Here is an 18,281-nt window from a genome sequence, read left to right as displayed (position 1 = left end):
TGCAAATAAAATAGCATGATATTGAGATGATAGTCTGAATGTTACAGGAAACACTGGAAAGGCCAAGGTAGCATTACATAGTATGATCTGATTGTACCGAGCATGCTGTAGCTATGGCAAGGCCTATGAGATCTCCACAATATTCTCCTACTATGTACCACACTATAGTAGAGGAATTACAATTAGCCATGTTGCAGTTGAAGCCTCAGGCAAAGGAGTTGCTGATGTGGCATGTTGTATAATAAATTTCCATTGAAAGGATCCTCCTTACAGTATTGTTTTGTGGCTGTTGAGCCAAAATCTGACTGCACATGACCAGGAGAAAAAGTATCTTTTATTTTCTTTTTTCTTTAGAGGAGTATCACTGGATTGCTGACCTCTTCACACCTGGTATAAATGCTGGCCTTTAGGCTTAGTAAACAGAAATCATGTTTCCAAATCATTCTTTTTACCTTACGTATGTATAAGTAGAAATCATAGGAAGAAGATATTTTTTAGGATGTCTCTTGTGAAAATAAGTTGAAAATAAAGCTATGTCTCAAAGCAGTCATTACTGTTTGTATGTGAGGCTGCATTGTAGGCAGATGGATTTTGCTGGTGCAAGTAAACCTGTTACTGTACATTTCATTGTATGTGGTGGGACCCTGCAGAAGGCCACAGGAGGGACCATCACCTCCCATCCTGTGGAAAGCCTGAGTTCCCACTTTCTGGATTTGTGCTGGGCAAGAGCCTGTTAGCTTCACTAGCTGTTAGGGTGAAAAGTACAGTAACTCTGTTTCAGTATTGCAGTTCTGCGCCATATAGTTCCAATGTGGACTCAGAAAATCTGATTGCAAACTAAGTGAAGTCAGCTGAACTTCTCTCGGCCCTATGTAGTTTCCAGTTGAGACTTATACTGATGATGTTTGTATTCTGAACTGGTTCACCCATAGACACTTTTTGTTAAAGCTTTTGTTACTCCCTGATGGCATGATTTGCACACTAAGTTTTACAGACCAACAAATCGGAAAAGAAATTGGGCTGTTCTTGAGTTTTTCTTTACTGCTCAGCTTCTTAATTGTTTTTCCCCTCCAATAGACAAAGACACAAACAGTGACAAGTGATAAATACAAGCTTTCATTTGTTAAACACATGTTAGCTCTGTGTTTAGCCCTAGGCAGTGAATTTCATTATAGGCTGGTTTACTTCTGGATTGGTTATTGTGATTGCTTCCAATGCAAAAAGATTTGACCTGCAGCCATGACTGATTAGTATCAGAGGTGAGAGATAAAATAAGATGCAAGTAAACTGCACAGATAAATTTCAGTAAAGTTCTCCAGGGACAGCTCAGTACTTGTTCTTTATAAAACAAGTTGAAATTCAGCTCATAATGGCTGCATTGCAATAAAAAGAGACTGCAAATCTCTCTTATTGAAATACTGAAAAATAATAGTAAGAAATATGAGATATTTAATGAAGTTGTATAACATATACACAATAATGCTGTGTCAAAAAGAATTAATAGAGGTTCAGTTTCTCTTCTTAACACCTAATGTCTACTGCACCGTGTATTGCACATAATGTCTACCACAGTCTTTCTGATCCAAGCTGCAGTTCACCTGTTCTTTCTCTCTTCATTTTCTATCCATGACATACAGGTTGGTCTTAGCTTGTCTTTTTGCCATGTCTTTGTTAGTAGTTAAGCTTTTCATCATGCAGTACTTCACCATTCTGTTGTTATTGCTTGAAATTTCTCTAAGTATTCTCCCACAGCCTTATTTTTATTATTTTGCCTCAGTCACTAGTGCTCTGAACCAGCAGTGTATCTCAGACAACTGGTCTACTCAGGCAAATAGTGTGATTCCTATTCTGTTCTAAAAAACTGCACTGGTCTATCTAAGTAAACTTTGTTAGAAAAAGTACGGTAGGTAAAGGGCTTTGAGGGTGCACACAAGGTTCTATCCTAAGAGAATAGCTATAATAATAGTTTCCTAAATTATATTTTGTGTTTTGCAGAGAAAGAGGCAATTCAGAATATTTGTAACATTTCCCCTCTATCAGAAGACTTTTGAGAGTGTCTTTATTTAGGTTATTTTGTAAGAAAAAGGCTAAGCAGGTAATCATTGACTTTGATAGAGTTATGATTTCATCTGCTAGTTGTTTGTTACCAAATGATTTCTGGTTCTTTGCTGATATTTAATAATATGAATTCAATCTGATGAATCCACCACAGTTAACTAGTAATAGCTGGATTTCACAGATACAGTTTGACAAACAGCTATTCCATTCAAGAAGTCATGAACTAGCTGTGGTGTATTTGGGTGGAAAGAAATTATTCCATATGAGTTATTCATTAGCTCTGCTCATGACAATGGTTGTATTCCTTGGCTTTCCATCATTACTTCTCTCTACTCAGTGAAAGTATTTTATATTTTAATTCTCTCGTGGATAACCTCAGTTGATCATAATGGTTAAATGGAACACAGCAACAGTAAATACTAGTTTGTAGCAGTAATTACGAGCTTGTGAAGACCATTTCTGTCCACCGGCAAGAATAACCTTCCTTGAGGATCTTCCTTGCATATGGAGAGAATTATCAGGAGCCAGTTGTGCTCATGCTTTGTCTGATGTGGCAGTGCACCAGAAAAAAATAATGCCACATTCCCATCTTCCCTGCTTATAACACCTTTCCTCTAAGGAAAGGTAACAATACCAGTCATGGGAAGTATTGATGTTGCTGCCAATGGGAGAAAGAGAAGCTGCTTTCCTATGAGTGCTCAGGCAGGCAATGAGTGTATCTTAGCCATATGAAAGAACAGTTTTATGAATTCTAGTTTGTTTTTTTTCTTGTTTTGTTTTTTTTTTTTTCCTAAAAATATCTTGGTACCCATTCTTTATCTTTAAGGTTTATCCTGACTTGTACAAATCTGTATTTTATGTAGAAGCATAAGCAATGAGGAGTGTAAGAAGGCAGGGAACACAACTATATAATTACCAAGTATCACCTCTTGCTTGCTGTGTTGGTCTGTCCTAGCACCCAGGCTAAGTCTAAAGGGAAGAATGCAGAGATAGCTACACAAGCTGAACAGCATCAAGAATACCCATGGAAGACTCGGTCATCTTTAACGTGTCCTTCTTTATTTGACTCTCTTACATTTTATTAGAAACCAAATAGAGTATGTGTGATTGCCTGCTATGTAGGTTGGAGAGCTATACCAGCTCTTTACCTTCAGCTGCAGCTAATTGTTTTCTCTGTAAGCTAGGAAGTACATTTTTTGTTCTTTGTCCATGGCCTTGTGAGTATAGTACTATTCTTGGGACTCTCTCTCACCAGTGTGCTTATGTTTCCCTCATGCAGACAAATGCTAAAGTCACATTCAAAATAAGGAAGAAAATATTACATTGTTCCAGCCCCTTTTTGTAGTTTTGGGATTTGCAGACACCAAAAATGCCCTCCAGCAAAGTGGTGCAATTGTTTTTTTCTACATTCTTTAATGCTGTTCTTTACTGCATATTCTTAGTTACAATAAAGAGCATGACTATCAAATGAATAACAGTAAGCTTGTGGGGTTTAAAAGGCTTATTTGTGGGGAAAAAAATATTTGCTGCAGCTCTACAAAAAACCTGAGCTAATTTGAGTAGCAGCATACATGGGTGTAGTTTTAGAGATTCAGAACAATTAGCTGCTATAGTTAAAAATTGGTAAAAAAGGATACTTGTGTAACAAAAATCTATGAGCTCTTGATTTGTTTTCAGAGACAGGTTAATATATATGAAGTTCAGAGCTACACTGTGTTTCCCCTAATCTCCCAAAAGGACACAGGTATAAGATTCCGGTTTGGGCTCACCACTCATATTTTGCTCATCAGACTTAAAGTGGTATCAGTTTCTTTCATCTGTTGTTGTTCATGTGTTTCCAATTAATTTTTCATTCATAAGAAACTGATAAATTGGAAGTAGTACTGCTCTTAATCTCCTCACGAGGATATCCCCCTTACAGTGGTATTCAGAACAGCTGTTAGGTCAAGTCTTTAGTATATATCAGTTTTCTGTGTGCTGTATCAAGCTCATGCTTTGTGCCTTTTGATCATTGATTTAAGGCCCAAGAAGGGTGAATTCCTCAGCTTCATATCCAAAGGATCTTAACTGCTTTAGAAGAATGAAATTTTACATTAGTGGATTAGATATTTTTATTTGCAAACTGCAAGCTGTTTTAAAACTCCCTGGAAAGAACGTAGTCATCACAGGCAGCCACAGGCAGACGTATCTCAGGGCACTGCAGATGAAGCAGGTTATTCATTATCACATTTCAGCAGCAGCAGCAACTTGCAGCCCTAAACTATTTAACTCAAAGATTGCCTACATGGTAGTACCACACAGCACAAGCTAATCATTGACACACATTTAAGAAAATCACCGTTAATTCACAGAACTCCCTCTTTCCACCCACAAATAAACATGCATAGACAGAAAAGCAGCATCAGTCACTTTGCAGCTTAAATTCCGTAAGTTATTTGTAGAACTACAGTGGTTCCTGGTGTGACTTGCGAGGATAGGCATTGGCTTCTTCAGCTTACCTCTAACTGCTCTTTTTTTAAAAAAGAAAAAAAAACAAACAGAAAGAAATAAAAAAGAGATGTAGGAAAAAGGGAAAAGAACCAGCCTAACCTTTTCTTGGAGAGGAAATGTATCAATAAGGCAGAAGACACTGTCCATGGCAGATGAAACCATGCAGAACTTCACATACAGGGAAAACAAGAGACATAGATAGACAACATTGAGTAAAGAAGTCAAAAGTGGAGTGGAGAAGGAATGTATCATCAAAGAAGGAAACCTTTGCAGGGAAGCAGGATGGATAAAGGAGGAAGAAGAGGATAAGAAGAAAAAGCAATTAAAAAAATGGCATTTAGTTTGAATAATCACAGAACACTTGGTAGCCTTAGCAGTGAACTGTACTACTGCTTTCTATAGCATTGCTTTTCTTGTATCTAGTTGTTGAAGTTGTTCAGGGAAGAGTTTAGCCTTAGAGCATTTGAAAGGAATATGTCACTGTATTGCTGTAGGAGAGGTGTACTTTATGCTCTGTTTTGAAAGATGGACTCTTTTTGAAGGTTAATACTTAGGGAGCTATTTTCTTCGCAGTAGTGCCCATATCAATGCATCATTAGCTTGCAACATTTTACATCATTATTTTCAACACAGTTTTTCATTTATTCTTAGAATTAGTGTGGGTCTCTGAAAGGGTGGCATTAATTGGTCCAGTGGGGTGCTTAGAGTCAGGCCTATCTTCATCAACCTGTGATTTTCTGCATCTTGTCTACCTTCCAGATGTACTGGAATTTTAACAAGAGTTCTAAGTAAGTTCATATTATAAAGCTTCTTGTCATGGCTAGTTATCTTCTCTTGAAGTCCTATGACTATGCAGGGTCATCTGAAGCAGGACAAGATATGCCTTGCTTTCTGGACATAATTATTTGAGTCAAACAGGTTTCATCTGAATTGATAGTTGCTTCTGAGAACCAGGGCCAGATTAATTCTTTGAGTTGGCAGGCAGTATCTGTGTTTAAGGCATGCATTCATTAGTGGGGCTTTTATCCTTTGTTGCTGGAAGAGGAAGTGTGTCCCAGATTGGTGTCTGGTTAGTCGTTGTAGCCAATGAAGAAATAAAACAAGACGACTTTGGAAGAAAACATATTTTTGTGTTCTTGCTTTTGCTCCTTTAAAAAAGGAAAGAAGTCAAAGATAATGTGCATATTCCCTCAATAATGTCAAATAACTTCTCCAAATAAGAATTCTCAGCAATAAAACCATCATTGGCTGCCTTTGGATTTGCAATTCCATTTACTGTAGTCAGAAAAAGCCAAACTCGGAAGAGCAAACATGCTTAAAGAAGTGTGAGAAGGATAAAACTGAGCCAAAGAAAGCTTGTAGGGGTTCTCTAACGTGGATGTACTGTATTTTTAGTGAAAGGTAGAGACACGTAAATTTGGGTTGACTGGAGGAACATTACTACCAGGGAAGTAATAAACAAACATTACATTTTTAGTAGAACTTTGAGTCAGCTTATTAAGAGTTTCCAAAAGTCTGTGATTTTTAGGCAGAAGAGCTAGAACTATATTTGGGTGGAATAATCAAACTGTAGAAAAATACAGTTTCCAAAGCATTCAGTAACTCCCTAAATGGCCTTTACTTCCTGGTGAGTGTTTAGAATTTTGCCTTGGCAACCTGGCTGCTAAGTTTGATGCTCGAGAGGTAGCTGAGTTCTGAAAATTGTCACTGGTACCTATGATCTGTAGGAGACCTGAGACTGTGAAAGAGACTGTGTCCACCGTTCCCTTTGCAAGCTAACTGCAAGATTGCAGACACTGTGCTGGTGCATGTCCCATGCCTCGTAACCTCTGAAGAGATGTAGCAGGTAAAGATGTCCCTGTGTCTACAGAGGCCTCTCCAGTTCAACGTCAATAACTGAAACTGGAAAAAAGGAGAGTATATGGGAGAGAGTTGTTCTTATTTTCTCAAGGACGGCAGCCTTTTATCTCAGTGGCTTTTATTCAGGTTTGTTCTGCTCTGCCTTAGAATGATTCCTATCCTGAGACAAGTAGGAACGCAGACACAGAGCTGGCTCTGCATACAGCAGTCAGGCCTATGCTAGCAGTGTTCTCTGAAGAGGCCTCAGGGCAACTGTAATTTGGGCCTATTATGTTCAACTTTGTCATGCATTCTCATGCTCCATCGTGAATAAGCATGGCTGGTCTGTAAATCTAGCCCACTGTATCTGGATTACATTTGTTAAACTAATGCTTGGGGTTTTGTCTGGCTTTATTCATACCAACACCAGAACACTGAGTAAGAAGAGCAAATCAGAAACAAAAAAACACAAACATTTAAAAATATTGCTCCCACAGATTGGAGTCCCAAGTGTGGTTTATATAAACAATTTGAATTGTGGCTGGATTTGTGACCAGATTCTTTCCCCTGAAGGACCTTTTGAAACAAAAACAAACTGAGCAAAACAAGTTTTGGTGGGATGGGCCTGTGCCTGTTGTCATGTAAGCTCATGACAAAGCTCAGAGCAGGAAAGCAACAGCGTGCTGGTATCTGGTGTACATTGTGTTCTGCGTGTTCCCAGTTGACTCGCCAAGAGTGATCTAGAACTGAAACAAGGCCCTGTTTTTGCTAGGACACAAGGAAAGAAGTCATCACTAATCTAAAACAGTTTAGCTGCTTGAAAACAATAGGCTTTGTTAGTATGATATCCTGGTTGTGCCTTATTCTCATGTGAATGTGCAGCCTGTGATGCTGGGTCAGGAGAGTGAGAGCTTTTGAGAACTGTCCTTTCTCTTGTATGGCACATGAAAGTAGTCTGTATTCTGTCACTATGCCCTCTATCTGCTTCAGTTTGGGTATAAAATGTCACGGAGGAGATGAGGAAGTGGCTGGCTTCAGCATTTGTCTACTGGGAAAACTGACTAGCCACAAGAGTCTGGAATAAGTTGTAGTCCACCCAGCTGTTCAGCATGACTACACCATCACGCAAAGCCTACAGAGTTCATCTGGCACTTGCAAAGGTGCTTACAAAGCTGTTTCCAGTGGGATAGTCCAAGATTATTTTCATGTGAGTGTGCCATGTGTCATGGGATTCCAGGGAAGGAGGCAGGAGGTTTCCATATCCTAGTGATGAAAAAAAAAAAAAAGGAAGGTGAGGCAAAGATTTGCTTGTAATAGTTGCTTGTATTTATTTTAATGGGGTCACTTTCATGAAATACTCTGATGCAGTTTCTGTAGGTGCTGTATCATTGAACAAAGTAAGTCTCCTCTCTGGAGCAGAGGTGGAAGTGGAGTCGCACTGTGGAGTATTGTGCTTAAGTTTCAGGAAGGGAGACTGCATAGAATTGTTACAGATTTTTAATGGTATTGCTTGTCAGGGTTTGGGTTTTTTTTTTAGCCTCAAATTTGAAAGCTACTCCTTTATTTCTAAACCTTCATATTTGCATCCCTTTGATATGAAATACTTGTGAACTAACTAGAGACCAGAGCTGTGAGTTCAGTAGCCAAGAGATCCTTATTTATTAACATAGAGTTTCACAGGCTTATATGCAAGATCTCCTCCTTCTGCATATAACATGCAGCAGTCAGAGGCAGAGGTTGATAATGAAGGGCCCAGTACTTCAGGGTGTAGCAGTGGTTATACACATATCTTGTTAAATTCCATAACAATCATTGCCTAAATGAGACCATTCAATGTGGGAAAAGATGGAAATACGGATCCTAAGTGACTGCTTAAAATTAGGAGTTTATAGTACAATTTGAAAAGTAAATTGGATTGAACAGTGTAGACAACTCCATGGCTGTGAACAGACTTTCCTGTTTGGGGTTTCACATTTAAGACAAAGATAATATATATCTGTGTTGTGGAACAGTACTGAGCAATAATTGTGGTATAAGTACATAAAGCACTTAAGCTGCAATAACTAACTTCTGCATTGTCCCCTACAGTGTCGTTAAGACACTTAAGGGGGAAATTTAAATTACTTCTAAGACATTCTGTCACCTTGTTATTCTAGAGACAGTTGTGGGTATACAGTTGCTGTTTGGTTAAATAATACCCTACTAATGATGCCTGTGCAAGTAACTATGAGAAAACATTTAAATTTAGTTGCATAGGAATTTCAGAATAATATTTGTGATGCATATCAGATTCGTGGAAGATTAAAGACACTGATGTGCCTTCTTTTTGGTGTATGTGTATGACTACAACCTGCAGATTTCTGTGAAACAAAAGTATTTTTAGTGTAGTCTTACGCAGGAGGGCAGCTGTAAAAAACTGAACTACAGCTGAGCTCTAGTTCAGCAGTTAGCAGTCTCATTGGAGAAATTACCATGAAGACAACTGGCCAGTTAGGCTGTATCTGCAGTTAAAAGACTGAAAATGTAACTGTACTGCAGATGTGTGCCAGCAAACCTCCTTGCTGGAAAGGTATCTCATCACAGTAAAACAGTTTTTAAAGCAGTTTGCCAGATGGACTGAATTGTTCTGGTAAAAAAAAATAGCAACATTTCTAGCTGAGGACTTTCATCAAGCCAGATGATGGTAAGAAATACATACATTGATAGTATTTGGTGGTGTAGACTAAGCCTTAAACTAAACTGTTGCTTAGAGCAAGAGCCACATGTCTTTTTCTTTTCCTTATGAAACTTCCATTACTTTTTCAGGAAGTAACCTGTGGACCTTCTTCTTGGTGTGTACCCAGGGAAGTCAGTCTCTACATAGCCATTGTATCATAGGAGTAAAGAGCTCAGGCTCAGGTTTTCATTTGGTGTGAACCCTGCCAAACATGGCCTCATGTGATTATAATTAAGGAGGAATGCTCTTTTCTCTTACATGGCATTTGAATAAACACCAGTATTTAGTCCTCTAGGTTCCTAAGATAACCAAAATAAAAACAAAGTGCTAGAAATACATCAGGCCGTCAGGCTGCTGGCCTGTACTCAGGGCTTAGTCAAAGACAGTGAAGAAGGTCCCACAGACTCAGTGGATTTCAGATCAGATCAGAAGAAATAAAAAATGAGAGGACTGAATGGACCCAGCAGTGCCTGGTTTCCCTGCCCTTTTCTGATAATGAAGAGCAATTTCCTTTTTTTTTTTTTTTTTTTTTTGTTTTAACTAGAACATTCATTATCATGTGGTATTTCTCAACAGATACAGATTTTCCAGAGCTGAAAGGCAGGGAATGGATATCCCATGCAGGCACTGCACACACACTCTGGGGTATGCAATGTGATTGCAGCTGCACAGTATCTTCCCTCCACCTCTCAATCAGAGCATAGCAAGAGTCAGCCCTATTTTTTACAGCTATACTTTCTTAATTTCTTCTGGAAACTCTCAGGCATATACTTCAGCAGTATAATATAGGCAGAGAGATTTAACAGGTCTACCTACAAATATGTTGTTACGTTATTAGAGGAAGACCAAATGTAAAATGATCAGATAGGCTTTTGGTTTCAAGACTAACACATTCGTGAACCGTGTTCATTCACCAGTATGCTTCCCATGTCATCAGAAATTACTTACAGTGTGAACAGAGAGGTCAGTCCATGTATCCTCTCTGCCTGTTGTTTGTATTGATGAGTCCCATAAGTTTCTCTTTGCTTACCCATAGTATTCAGATAAACTGAAATACACATCCACGCAAATCTGTCAGCATTGTGCTATAGTGTTGGAAAAATAAGAGGTGGCAACAGTATCATCTTGTCGTGGTTTAAACCCAGTCAGGTAATTCGTTCGCTCACTTCCCCCCTTTTCTTGCCCTCCCCCTACTCTCGGAAAAGGAGAATCGAAAAGAATGCAACTCCCACGGGTTGAGATAAGAACAGTTTAGTAACTAAGGTATAACACATATCACTACTGCTACCACCAATGATAATAATGATAAAGGAAATAACAAGGGAGGAGAATACATCATCTCACCACCAGCCGAACTTGAACCAAGCAAATCATTACCCCTCCGGCTATTTTCCTGGGCATGACGTGCTGTGGTATGGAATACCTCTTTGGTCAGTTTGGGTCAGCCTGTCTCTGCTTCCTCCTGGCTTCCCCTCCTCCCTGGCAGAGCATGAGGCTCACAAAGTCCTTGGCCAAACCAAAACATCCTTGTTATCAGCTCTGTTCCCGAGCTCAAAGTCAAAACACTGCACTACACCAGCTACCAAGAAGGGGAAAAATGACTGCTACTGCTGAACCCAGGACACATCTATGAACTTGAAAACAGATCATTACATTTTCATGTCTAAGAATAATGGCAAGTGTCCTGGGTTTAGCAGTAGCAGTCATTTTCTCGTTCTTAGTAGCTGGTGCAGTGCTGTGTTATGACTTTCAGCCTGGGAGCAGCGCTGATAACACTGATGTTTTTAGTTACTGCTCAAATGTTTAGACTGACCAAGGACTTTGTGAGCCTCATGCCTTGCCAGGGAGGAGGGAAGCCGGGAGGAAGCAGAGACAGAACACCTCACCCAAACTGACCAAAGAGGTATTCCATACCACAGCACGTCATGCCCAGGATGTAACTGAGAGTTACCAGAAGGGCTGTTAGACTGCAGGGTTGGAGGAGGTATCGGTCTGTGTTCGGTTGGGCGGGGGGGGGCGAGTTATCAGTCGGCTGGTGGTGAGGTGTTGTGTTCTCTTCCCTTGTTATTTCCTTTATCATTATTATCATTGGTGGTAGCAGTAGTGATTTGTGTTATACCTTAGTTGCTAAACTGTTCTTATCTCAACCTGTGGCAGTTGCATTCTTTTGATTCTCCTCCCCATCCCTCTTGGGGGGGGGGGGGGGGGGGGTAGGAGGAAAGAAAAAAGGGAGGGGAGTGAGAGAGCGACTGCGTGATTTATGACTGACTGTGTTTAAACCACGACAGCAAGTTTTTCTAAAAAGTATAGTATTCTCCTCAGGTATTGCATCTGGAACTAGCTGAACCTGTGAAAACATTCTTCTCCCTCCAGAAATTAATTTAGTTGCTCCCTTGTAAGTACATGTTCTCTAATGGTCTTTGGTCACTTCTAATGTCATTTCTAGATATAGCTGAATCTAAAGAATTGCAGGTTTTTGGCCAATACACAATTTGTCTATATTGATCAGTTTAATGTCTGATTTTTCAAGATTTCTTCACAATTCTGGAATTTTAGCAATGCAGATATTTTCCTATTGCCCAAGGCAATAATAGATGTGGTGTGCAAACACTGCTTTAAAGAGGGCGTCTGTCAGCTGATTTACATATTTTAAAAGTATTAAGATCAAAAGTAATGAGAATTTAATCCATATGGCATGTAGAAGATAAATAGGAATATTAATACTGTATCAAATACTAATTAAAGGAAACACCAGTCCTATTTTTAAAATCTTGCATGCAGATGAAAAAGAAGTCATTGCAAAGTTAAGATCTGATTCTTAAAGAAATTAAGAATTAACAGTTTTCAGCCACAGTGAGACTGAGTTCATACGCTAGTGAGTGAATGGCTGTGTGGTACTTTATTGTCAGCTGGGGTTAAACCACAACAGCTAGGCCAAATTGTGGGTTTGTAGTACTTTGCAGTATCACAGCAGCACCCCTTTCTGTGAAGCATCTCAAATGACTCAAAACCTGAAAACTACCACCAGCTCTACTACCAACTTTGAAGATGGAAATTATCCCTCATTATCCAAGAAACTGAAATACAGATGGCTTTCAACTTGCCTACACATATGTGCCTGAAGCGGTGCTAGGCCCTTGAATAGATCGATTCATGGCAACTCTGTTGGATTTTGATTTACTCTGGTATGCAGTTTTGCAACAGTGGCTGAAGAAAACGTCGTCATCTACTTCACGGAAAACTCTAGGCAAGAGTGGTCAAGATGAATCATAAGTTTGTCATGTCCTTGCACTAGACTAGATTTTTGTATTTCACTGGTATGGAATTTATAGGTGAAAGTACCTTGGGATATGTGCTCCCAGCAGGGTAGCAAGTGCTGGAAAAACTGCATGTAGATGCACTGCAACTAGAAGCTTTAGCACAGTGTCAGCCTAACACTCCATGTAGACAAATTAGCCCCTAGCAAGACATACGAGATACATTTAGAGCATCACGATCTCTATAATCTCTAAGACTGTTGACCTTCAGTTCTCCATTAAGTCTTTGTTATAAATATTAAAGGTAGGGGATATACTTTTAGCAGGAGAGTAAGCTTGGAGTGAAGATTTACCTTTGAAATATGAGCAAAATAAACAGGGAGAGCTTAAAACAACTTTTGCCAGTACTGCAGAATCTTGTGAGAGAATGATCTGCATCATTTGCTGTAGCAGGCTGAAGAAGACCTGAGAAAGAATTATTTTCTTCTACATTTGTGCCTTGAAGGGTATGTATATACCAAACCTTTCTGAGACACAGCTGGAGAGGGAAGTCTAAAACATTGTATCTTGTTTAGTTTTGTGCAACACTAAAATTCTGATTTTTTCCTTGTAGGTGTATGGTTCCTGTGTATTTCTATAGTAACTACAGCAAGTACTCATCACAGCAAATCTTGTCCCCTGCAGGTTGAGAGAACAGTCTGTGATCAGTGGACTATCTATCTGCTTCAGGTGGTAGTGATTATACTGTAGAAGGCAGTAAAACACTTAGAAGATTGAATAAAACTTCAGTGTTGCTGTGTGTTCCGTTCTGACAAATCAGAGTGGTCAGGACAAAGTTTTTTTGTCAGTGGATAGACAAATCACAATTCTTCTGCAGCCTTCTATCCACTTTTGAAGTGCTATTCCATTCTAGAGCAACTGATGCAGAAACACATCAAGCAGGTACCAGTTGTTCCACACATACATGAAGCAAAGGTATCCAGGACCTGCCCTCTCAATGCAAGAAGAAATTTGATATAAGGGGCAAAATGCAGTGACTAGAGAAAGAATGTGAAGAAGAGCGCTATAAATCATTCCCAGCTGCATATATGTAAAGCCAGTTTAGCCGATCAGCCCAGATGAGGAGTGGCGATACAGATCCATCTGCTTCTTGTCCTCTTCCCAGAAATACTAGATAGATGCAGTAATTGCACACCGTGCCCCTTCTTTACAGTCAAAGGGTGATTTCACACAGCTACCAGCCCCAGTCCATCCAGAAGCTGACGTTTGTCCTGGGTGAGTTGATGCTTTTTTTCCCCAAACATTATTTCAAATAGTATTTCAAATGGTGAGAGTATGTTGGCTCTGTGCTTTCTGTGGGCAACAGCCTCTATGCGAAGGAAGGATGTGGTTACACTCACCAAAGTTGTTTTGTGGACTGCTGAGTGGCTGCAGGGCTTTGTATCCCAGGTGTGTTTGTTTCTGTTCCCTTTCCTGCAAAATAGCCTAGGTACTGTTTTTAATAGTTGTGTGTATTTTGCAAAAGACCTTTTAAATATTAAATAGAGTTTCATTTTCCAGATGGAGAATTAAAACATAGAGGTATTTCATCAGATCTTTCATCCAGTCTTGAAGCAGTTTTGAAATGTTAACTGAAAAAATCTATCTGCCTTGGAGCATTTTTACATCAAACATTCCATGAAAATATTTTCCTCAGACTCTTTAAGTATTTCCAAATATTAAGTGAGAAGAGAGATGACTTTTTCAAGTATTGGTGATAGTCTAATGCAGCTAGTGTCAAGTTCATGTATTTTTTTTAAACAAAAAAGTAGTGTAAACATTAAAGTGAGGGTGGGACTTGCAAGCATCACCGTCAGCACAGGCTGACACACTGCAGATGCCGATTCACAATTATCCTGATAGAGGTGTCACAGACACCGAATAAATAGTGTCTGTTGGTAAGCATTTTAACCTAGAGACATGAACCAAAAAGAGTCAAATTACTAACAGAACGAGGAGTTTGTAGATAAGTATACAGGATTCCTTCCCTCCCCATACCATTCCCTCCTCAGCCCCATCTCTGTTTAGCTTTTGAAATGGTATTCTAGTAGCCATAGAAAAGCCTTCGTTGCCCTTTTCAGAGCTGGGGAAGAGCAAGCAGTAAGGATTGGAAGAGGCATAAAAATCTTTTCCCTTCAAGACAGGATGATATTCCAAAGGTGGAAAGCTTTTCATTCCTATAGCATAGTGTGTACAGGACCTGTGTGGATAATTTTAGGATGTATTGTTGGCTCTGTATCTATCAATTAATAAAACCCAGCTTGATTCAGCATTAAGGTTAGCTTAATGCTCTCTAGAAACTTACTAGGCAGAAGTTTATCCTGAGAATTCATTGTTGTTCTGGGCCTAAATACTTTCTTTGCATCCTTCATTGTCTTTTGCAGTTTTTGTCTGGATAACCCTTGTCCCTGTTCTCCAGCTGGAGAAGCAGTCAAGTACTTCTTAATCTTTACCTGTGGGTTTAAAGTATCTCTGCTGCTTTTAGTGGGGAGAGTTGGAGATATGAAGCTCTCATCCCTGTCACATCTATCTCCAAGTTTCTGACAGCCTTATAACTGTCTTCCAGGAGAACAATAATAAAAAAACATTCTAGTGAACTTCTACTTAGAGCTTAACCCATATGAGTAAAGCTGGATTGAGAAGATGCTCATCCTAAAGCACACACTATTTCCCTAGGATGGTGTCTGTCTTTCCTTAGGGTATGGTTTTCAGTATGGCTACAAGATAAGGTCAGTCTCCCAAGAGCTCCAACTCTGTCTGAAGAGGCATCTCTGTGCAGTACAAATTCCTCTGAAAGCCTGGGCTGTGCAACAGTTCCTGTTTAGAAGTCTGTATGCTAGGCTCCAGTATCTGCTGTCGATGGGCATCATTGGGACAGCACTATTGAGCTGAGTCAGCTGGGCAGCCAAGGTAGCAAAGCAGAATCTCAGAGTCAAGTGAGATGATGTTCAAAAACAAAAACTCATTCAAAGCAGTTCTTGACACAACCGTCTTGACCATACTCAGCCAGATCTTTTGCAGCACATACTATCATTTTATTTGCCATTTTCACACCTTTCCTGAAGGCAGGGTGCTCAGTACAGGCATATCTGAATTTTTCTGCCTTTGAGAAAATAAACTTTCAGAACTCTGTGACTATTAGCTGATAGCCATGTGCGTGATACGAGTATTCTATTTGTAGAAGTCATCCTCTCTTGAAAGGAAAAGATGACTATCCCTCTTCCAATCACCACTGCTTGCTCTTCCCCAACTCCCTCATCCAAGGATTAGTGAACTACATAGGACCAGGAATTATGAGTGGAAATCGTGTATGTAAAAAAAATAAGGGGCTGTAAAGGCATCACCTAAAACTGCTGGAGAGTATAATTGCGCTGGAGCCCTGACATGCCTTATCAGCACCAGCATGAAGCTTTCTATATATAAAACTTTTAAAACAACTCCAGCTATTCTGCTGTCCAGCATGATTCAGAAAGCTGAGCGCATGCCCTCTTTACCATAGAGCACCCTACGGGGAAAGCATTCCCTGAGCAGACTTGACCGGGGAGAAGAGATGATGAACCTATGGGTAAGCAATTATAAATACCCAGAAAAGGATAAAAAAAACACTGCCAGTGCTGCTCCAATCCAGGGCTAAAATGGCAACTACAGAGAAGCTGCTTCACAGCCATGTCTCCTGTGTGTGTATGGAGGGCAGATTTTATTCCTTCCTTCAGTCCTCACAGGCAAATCCCAGTTACTTGGAATTTGTTCAGGAGAAGGGTGAATTTTGCCCTAAAGGAATTAGAAAGCATTATAGATTCAACATATGGGACCATATGTCATTGTATTGTTTCCAAATGTTTCTTTTTGCGCTTTTTCCCTCCATTGAGGACAGCTTATTTCACCACACACTGTTTAGAGAAGGGAGTTTTATATTCCCGTTTCTTTCATTAAGCCACTATTAAATCTATATCAATTTTGTAATGCTGTTTGTCAACATTGTTTCATTCTTTATTTTAAACATGCACTTCATAAGTGCGGTTTGAGGCAAAAAGTTTGAATGTGTTGTTCAGACACTGTCAAAGTCAGTGTCAGAAATGGAGAATGCAAGCAGAGATGGTCCTAATCCAAAGTACTCCACTTAGTTCTAAGGTTGTTCACAATCAAACCAGGCATTTTGCTTGAGCCTTAGTAGCGGGAAACCAGAACTGATTTTTGAATGTGAGTGCAATTAAAATTGGAGATGGGTGGATTCTGCCCTCTCATTGCTATGCAGATCAGTATCTTCATGTAATGCAAATTGAGCTGTTCTGTATCTCCCTCTTTTGCTGTGATTTTCTGCTCCAGCCCTGGAGAAGAGCTCTGGTGTCCAGTGACATCTGTTGTAAATCATGTTTTGGAAAAAATGTAAATACAGAAAACTTGAGGTCAGGCCCAGACAAAGCACTGGGCTAGCTCACAAGGCCTTTCTGCATCTGGGATTGTTTGATGTCAGGAAGGCCCCCCACAATCAGAGCCATCAGTGATGGTGGCAAAAAGAGACCCTTCAGGTAAGGCTTTCCATGGATTTGTTAACAGGCACTGTAAGTATTAAAAGTCTTTTGCTGAGCTCCCTACCTCTAAAAATCTGTGGCTGGCTGGGTGCTGTCTCTGAAAGGGGGGTTGTGCTTGCCTGGGGAATACAGAGGCTTCACTCTGTCCAAATGAGTGGTGATGGGTCTTCTGTGACCTTGAGAGAAGTGATGGGGTAGACAGCTCCAGTCTCAGCCACTCTCACTCATCATGTTTTTCATAATCAGTTTTAATTGTATCTAATTCTGCTAGTATCAGACTGTCTGTCAGCACAGGCCTACATAGTTCTGGACCTCTAATTTATCAGAATTGCCAGATTTTACTCAATCAAAGTTTTGCTAAGCATTGATACCTTCATGTTGGACTAGTAGGAGGCAACATTGCAGAAGTAAGTGCCAAAGGCCCCATTTGTAAGAGTTGAAGTGCCTGAAAGAGTCTACTGAAATGTGCACAGCTGTCATTGGAAGGCCTTAGATTCACAGGTACATTAGAAAATCACCCTAGACACGGGAGAGCTATCTCCTTTGTCTCTGTAAGCTCAGGAGGTCTGCTTTTTGTTTTTGTGCTCAAGGGCCTAAGATCTTTTGGCATTGTTCTGGGCATTATTGTTTCCCTAAGACCAATAACTGTGAAAATTGAGCTGTGTTTGGAAAAGCAACTAAGAAGCAGAGACATCTTAACTAGAAACCAGTTTTAAAATACAGAGTTGGCATACGTTTAACATTTTTATTGAGTGTGTATTTACCAATTAGTCAGCAGCCTAAGCCAGTGGATTTAATGAAATTCATGTGATTTTTGCATAGCCTTTATTAATTGTGCCAATAGGGATAAATGCTGGCTACAAATAGATGCAGCTATCTCCTTTCTTTTTTAAATAATGCCATTTCACGTCATTAAACTACTTTAACTACGTGTTGGAAAGTGGTAGTTTCTTACCTTCCATACTACTGTCCTTCCACAGGTAAGGCTTAAAACTTTGACCCATATTTTCACTGGCCTGGGCTCTGCCCAAGGCAGATACAGAAGTTCAGAGAAAAAGCATTTTCTCCTTTTTACCTTTCTCCCATCATGGCATGTACATTAAATAGTAAGTAGGCCACAGGAACAGAGAGCATGTGAATGACTTGAGATCCTGGTAATTTGAGCAGTCAGAGGAAAAGGGGGCCAGCACCTGGCTTTCAGTCTCTGTTTCGATGAATATTTAACTACTTTATGCAAAGTGGGACACTTTCAACAAATGAGGCTGGGAGAAACCTACCTAAGAATATTTTCTAGCCCAGCAGCTAGGTTACTCTCCTGAGAAGCGTGATGTTTGGGTTTAAGTCCCTGTA

At 39.8% G+C, this 18,281-nt stretch overlaps 1 protein-coding gene across 7 annotated transcripts in view; it reads left to right on the top strand.

Annotated features, from left to right (window-relative positions):
• The window catches only part of MYO3B (myosin IIIB), a 207,580-nt gene that overhangs the window by 171,445 nt on the left and 17,854 nt on the right, over positions 1-18,281 (top strand). The gene's annotated exons all lie outside the window — the stretch shown is intronic.

The sequence above is a fragment of the Pezoporus occidentalis genome, unplaced genomic scaffold (assembly GCF_034315485.1).
Source record: "Pezoporus occidentalis ecotype Australia unplaced genomic scaffold, CSIRO_AGI_Poc_V1 ctg88, whole genome shotgun sequence".
In the NCBI taxonomy this organism is placed as follows: Eukaryota; Metazoa; Chordata; class Aves; order Psittaciformes; family Psittacidae; genus Pezoporus; species Pezoporus occidentalis.
Note: the sequence above shows the minus strand (reverse complement) of the source record. Positions and strands in the feature narration are given on the sequence as shown.